We start from the raw sequence: 6,335 nt of genomic DNA on the forward strand, positions 1-6,335 counted from the left end.
ACACCAAAATTACTGGCTAAAAACAGCGTTATCTTCTATTGTTCCCGCTAGTTCCTTTTGACAAACCATCGCGGACATAAAAAAACAGTAATAAAAAGAAGCCATCTTTGCTCATGATAACCGAGCCAAAATAAATGCTGCAAGCACAGTCACGTAGGGCTGGCACTTCAACGCTCGGGCGGTGCACGCTTGATAAAGCTTACTTCCTACCGTCCTCCCCTAGGCTGCATATATGGAAACGGCCCATTAGGCAGGTCTGCGTACCGCAGCGCCGCGTGGTGAGATATACGAATTCTGATCGCCAGTGATCTGTGCTAATCTTTTTTACCCGCTACTGTACAGAAGAAAATGCTTCCAGTGAGGCAAGAAGCAGGGTCATGGCGGCTAGCTGCTGCGCAAAAACTCTCACGCATTAATGCATGGGAGGCTTCCCCTGGAAGAATGCTGCGGGCAGATTCTTTGTTCTCAATTCACAGAATTTAAAATTTCCTGCCATTGACAATTGGGACCTTATCCATAGTGCACAACTGGTGCTTTGAAAAATCCTGATGCAAAGACAAAACACAGAGGATGCGTACAAGCACCAGTTCTTGAAGGGGAAAGGACACAAGTGTTATCAAGCTTCTGTCTCCTTGCAGCATATCCGCATCACATGCTTGCTTTTAAAAAGACCAGGAAGCAACAGCTAATTTTTTGCATGTGTATTTGTCTCTTGATGCACATGTGGGCAGTGTTGCTTGTTACTGAAAAGGTGAAAGGCAAGCATAGCAGGGGGCGGCAGAAAGTTAGGTGGGCGGATGAGATTAAGAAATTTGCAGGAATACGGTGGCCGCAACTGGCGAAGGACAGGGTTAATTGGAGGGATATGGGAGAGGCCTTTGCCTAGCAGTGGGCGTAGTCAGGCTGATGATGATGATGATGATCTTTTGGTAAATAGATTTTTAGAGAATAAGGCTGATTCTCTCTGCAGTCCTTATACCCATTCTTTGCCGAAAATGCAGAGCACATCCTTTGATTAGCCTGAATATACTCTAGCCTGTACTTTCTGCCTTCTTGAACTCCATATGGTGAGGAAAGCTGTCCTTAACTATCGCATTACTCTACTCTGCAGCAGTAATGCTATCATAGGAGGCAGACAATGTATGGAAACTGTTCTGAACCAATTGCAGAATGGACTGCTCATGTTGAGTTGTAAGCAATCTTCTGATGGCTGCTACATTACAGATGTGATTGCCACCGCGGTGGTTCAGTGGTTATGGTGCTCGGGTGCTGACCCGAAAGACGCGGGTTTGATCCCGGCCGCGGCAGTCGAATTTTTGGAGAAATTCTAGAGGCCCATGTACTGTGCGATGTCAGTGCACGTTAAAGAACCCCAGGTGGTCGAAATTTCTGGAGCCCTTCACTACGGCGTCTCTCATAGCCTGAGTCGCTTTGGGACATTAAACCCCATAAACCAAACCAAACCATTACAAATGTAATTGAGTGAGCAGGCCAAGCTATGTGTTTGTGAGGTTGGGTTCAGAAGGTGTCTGCAGATAACCATGCATACCTGAAAAATATCTCTGTGACTAGGCTGGTGCAGGACCTAAAGTATGCAAGAGTATTGATTATCCACTCACAAATCTATGCATCTGGACATACGTGGGTGGCTGTCTAATTTCAGTTAGCCCAAATTAGGCCGTGATTACTTTCTGCACGCTTGTCAGGATATCCTCGCCGTAACTACTAGAGTCCAGACTCAGCTTCAGGGTAGCCAAATTGTGTCTTCTTTGAGAGATGTTTGGAAGTTATCCTAAAATATGTCTAATGAATGCAGTTACAGGCAAGTGAAAGTGCACAAGCTTTTTTTTTTACAATTTATAGCTGAAGAATGAAACAAAAGGTAAGTAATGAGCAATAAATATTCCTGAGAAATAGTGAGGCACAATGTGTCGGTTTTCTTTTACTCTCTCACAATTGCAGCAAATGCTGTGGACTGTACTAAATGCACTAAATTCGAAAATTGATAGGCTTTACTAGAAAACATTCTGAAGCTCAAAGGCAATGCTAGTGTCAAGCATATAGCGTGGAGGTTGAAATAAAACATGGCAGGGCATGTAATGTGAAGTCAAGATTATCGAAGGTCCTTAAGGATAACAGTGGATTTCAAGAGAAGGAAAACATAGTAGGGGGTGGCAAAAAGTTAGGTGAGTGCATGAGATTAGAAGTTTGCGGAAATACGGTGACCGCAGCTGGCACAGGACTAGGTTAATTGGATAGACGAGAGAAGCCTTTGGCCTTCAATGGGCTTAAACACGCTGATGATGATGATGACAATGATTGCAAGTCTTTCCTTCAAGGGAAAAAAAAATACTTGATGTAGTTCACTATCCACTTATTATGTTTTTTTTTTGTGATTGCTCTTCACCGCTGAACCACTCCTTGCCATCTCAAACTGATCAAGCGACAGCCGCGTAGTCTTGGCTAAATTATTTTGGGAGTGTGGGTGTGCCAAGAAATCTGGACAAACTGTACAAGCATGTTATGCCAACTCTAGATGAGCAAGGCCATGTCCTTAAGGCTCAAAGACGGCATTGCGGTGAAGGCGAGCCACAGGAAAGCCAGGAAAATCCAAGTATAACAGCTGATCTGCATTATGTTGGAGCATGTCATGTTCATCTGCCAAGGTGATGGTGATGATGGTAGTGGTTTATTTTTTTTTTTTAAATGTGTAGGGAAAGAATGTTGCTGGTCGCGGCAATTTCTATCTGATATCATAAGCACTTGAGCTGCAGCCCGCAGAAGTGAAAGGGAAAGGGAGGGGATAGTGAGGAGAAGTAAAGAGAGGAGCGATAGCAAGAAAGGACAGGGGAGAGCTTTGTATACTATTTACAAAATACAAAAGTAATCAAGTTCGCGCCACTCGCGTGCAAATGTCCCCAAGTTTTGTCCGAAAATAAGTGCGCGCGAGCGGCCACTGTGCACAATCACTTATAGAAGGTAGCATTTAATCCTTCTGGAAACCCAACAGGCACACAGAACACGTGTAGTTTAGCTTGAAAGGAGTGCAAGAAATTGGGCAAAAGGTGTCACTGACAATTTTTGCAGACTTTCTGGGACAGTGTTTGCTATACTGGAAACTGTGTTATGTTCAATGTATTTGCAACAAGCACAGAATTTGATTTGCTAGCAGACCGCTTAGGTCAGATATGTGTTCACTTCATAAGCTTTTTTTTTTTTTTTTTCGAGGTGATGGTGTCTAGTGCTCTGGTAGCCCAGAGTACTGGGTGCCTTTTGAAAGTTATTTTTCTTGGACCATGCCCAAGCAAGGCTCAAGGTAAAATAATTGCCTTAAAATAATGTTTTGGAAGTATACATATATAGAATTAAGTGCATTTAATGTAAAATTTCTGAGTCGTTTCTCCTCAGTGCCTGCATGTTTTTTACTTCACTTGAAACAAGTTTCAGCTTCATTTCAAATTTCAAAAGGTTTCATAAAATAAATCAGAATATATAAAAAATTGTTCAACATTTACGCTATGCTGTGTGAATCCCTAAACTGAGCGAAAGATAACAAATGTCGTCTTCATCGTGGCAGGGGTGAGTATACTACCTTGCCTAGCAAACTAAAGTAGTAGCTTATCTGTTTTATACTTTTCCCTATTTTTTTTTAAACTTTCAGTTGTATTCTGTTTACTTTTTTTTCTTCATTCAAGTCTGTTTTACTTGTTTAATGCAATATTACTTTGATATCTCTGATGGTTCTTGCAATTTCTCTGTTCTGCTTTGCTTCTTGCTTCTCTTGCTCGTCTCACTGCTGACGTGTTAATTTTGTTTTCGGGATACTTAAAATTTTAAGCTACTGAAGGTTCATCATGAAATCTTTGACATCAGGGTGTAGAGTTTTACAGTCTACCAGAATATGTTCAGTGTTTTCTACACATATGCTCCCACTTGCAACACAAATATCTCCCTGTTCAGACTTATTGCCTGGTTCTAAGGCAACCAGATCTAGCCTCAAATAGAAAGGTACACTGCCTCTTGAATGTGCTTCCTTCTGGATTTCACTCTTTCCAGCTATATATTCTTGCAGTGATTCTCTCTCTCTTCACTTAATCATATGAGTTTTGCGGACGTTCTTTGTCATTCCTCATTCCTGAGACCCTGGCCCGCTCTTACCCTCACATAGATTTCCACATTTTAAGCAGTTTAACAGCAAAATTGCGGCTCAGAATACCAGGACAACAAAGATGAGTATGCAGACCAAAGACCGGAAGATGCAGACCGAAAAGCATCATCTCTTAGCTGTCTTCTAGCTAAGCTCCATTTCTTCAGTATCATCACCTGATTAGTGCAGTTAGTCTGTAAATTAGGTTAATGAAATGCAAGTAGGACATTGACACAAAAACATGAATGGGTGTCACAAAAAAGTATATACAGGGTGTTTCACCTAAGACTTTCTGCAATTTTTAAAAATAAGCTATTTGAATTTAGATGCGCGCTTTTTCTGGCATAGCATTGTCAGTATGTGGTACATCATAATTCAACTAAGACGTGCTAACTAGCAGGCTTGTTAACCAATATTTATTAGTTAACTTTTAAACTATTACCGTTGGGCTCCTTAATTATTGAGAGACATGTAGCCCACCGTAACTAATGTCCATATCCGTTTTTAGAATTTCGAGAACGCGATTATCCTCGGCGCTGTGGCCCAACAAATTTCGCCTACATCGCGCCAAAATACATGCGGTTTGAGAAGCTTGCAGGCAAAGCGACCTCTCCAGTGAACCTAACTCGTCGAAATAGCTAAAATTTGTTGGGCCACAGCGCCGAGGATAATCGCGTTCTCGAAATTCTAAAAACGGATATGGACATTACTTACGGTGGGCTACATGTCTCTCAATAATTAAGGAGCCCAACGGTAATAGTTTAAAAGTTAACTATTAAATATTGGTTAGCAAGCCTGCTAGTTAGCACGTCTTCGTTGAATTATGATGTACTACACCACTGACAATGCTATGCCAGAAAAAGCATGCATCTAATTTAAAAAGCTTACTTTTAAAAATTGCAGAAAGTCTTAGGTGAAACACCCTGTATATGAGGCTATCATGACGATTGAGTGGCAGTTTCATTGCCTCCATCAACACGCAGACCACGTGATGCCCCGCCCTAGCACTCAACGCAGTGTAACAACCCAACGATAACATATGTCAACCTAGTTCTTAGAAGTAAACTTCAATTCCTTTATTTAACTTGAGTTACTCTTTTAATGAGGGTATCAATTTTTTCGAATGCGCAGCTCCAAGTCGTACAGTTTGTGGGTTACTTACTGGTAAATATATTGTTCAGGATGAAAATAATATTAACTGAAAAAAAAAAACAGCGTCCTAAAATAAAAATAAAAAGTCTGCCGAATGTTTAAACAATAAAAACCAAGAAGTCCAACCACTGCGTATATGATATGGGTAGCTGTTGACATCAGGCCCTCCTCACACAATGTGAATGTGGCAGTTCAATGACTTCTCTAATTGAGGTGGTTTCTCAGTGGTGACTTCATAAGTTTCAGAGCTGAGAAGTCTCTCTCACAGTCTACACTGTGCAGTGGGAAGTAATTCGGTATGAACCAACTCTGCACGCTGTAAGAGGAAACAGTTCTGTCATGTCGTTTGGCAAAAAGTCTGCCGCTGTCAGCTTTTTCAAGCGTTCTGATTCAAGCACAAAGTTGGCGAAAGCAATCCACTCTGCCAGCATATATATGTACCGAGTACTATTGCAGACAGCTTTTCTGTTGCACTGGCAAAATGGAACACTTTGAAAGAATAAATGCACACACCACGCATCTAGGCCGACACATGGACAGTGAAATCTCGTTAATTTGACCCCAAATAATTAGGAAATAAGGGTAATTCAGGCTGCCGATGTGGTCCCAGCCAACGCCCTTGTAAGTCTGCGTTGGATGCTGGTTGATTCAAACATGATTCGGGCAACTGTTGGGCTCACACTGGTTGATTCGGACGCACTCCACTCCGGAAACCATGTCACTGTACCCAGTGAAACATCGGATCCTGCGGATATCCGAATCGGGCCCGAATATCCTAGTCCCTGGTCGTACCTTCTTGGGATATACATCGGATGTCCTCACTTTAAATGTGCCCCTCATGACGTCCACTGGACATCGCATTTGGACTTTCAAGTGCATATCTGAAAAACATTTCTTTTACATGCTGCTTGGTATCCATACGAACAGTCTTCAAATCTGCATGATTTTAAATGAACCACTTCATCCTACCAAGTACACTTTGCAGCCACCTGCAAGAATCTCTGAGATTAATAAGTTAGTATGATATCAAATACTG

Source organism: Amblyomma mixtum, chromosome 5 (genome assembly GCF_055824585.1).
Source record: "Amblyomma mixtum isolate Tamu chromosome 5, ASM5582458v1, whole genome shotgun sequence".
In the NCBI taxonomy this organism is placed as follows: domain Eukaryota; kingdom Metazoa; phylum Arthropoda; class Arachnida; order Ixodida; family Ixodidae; genus Amblyomma; species Amblyomma mixtum.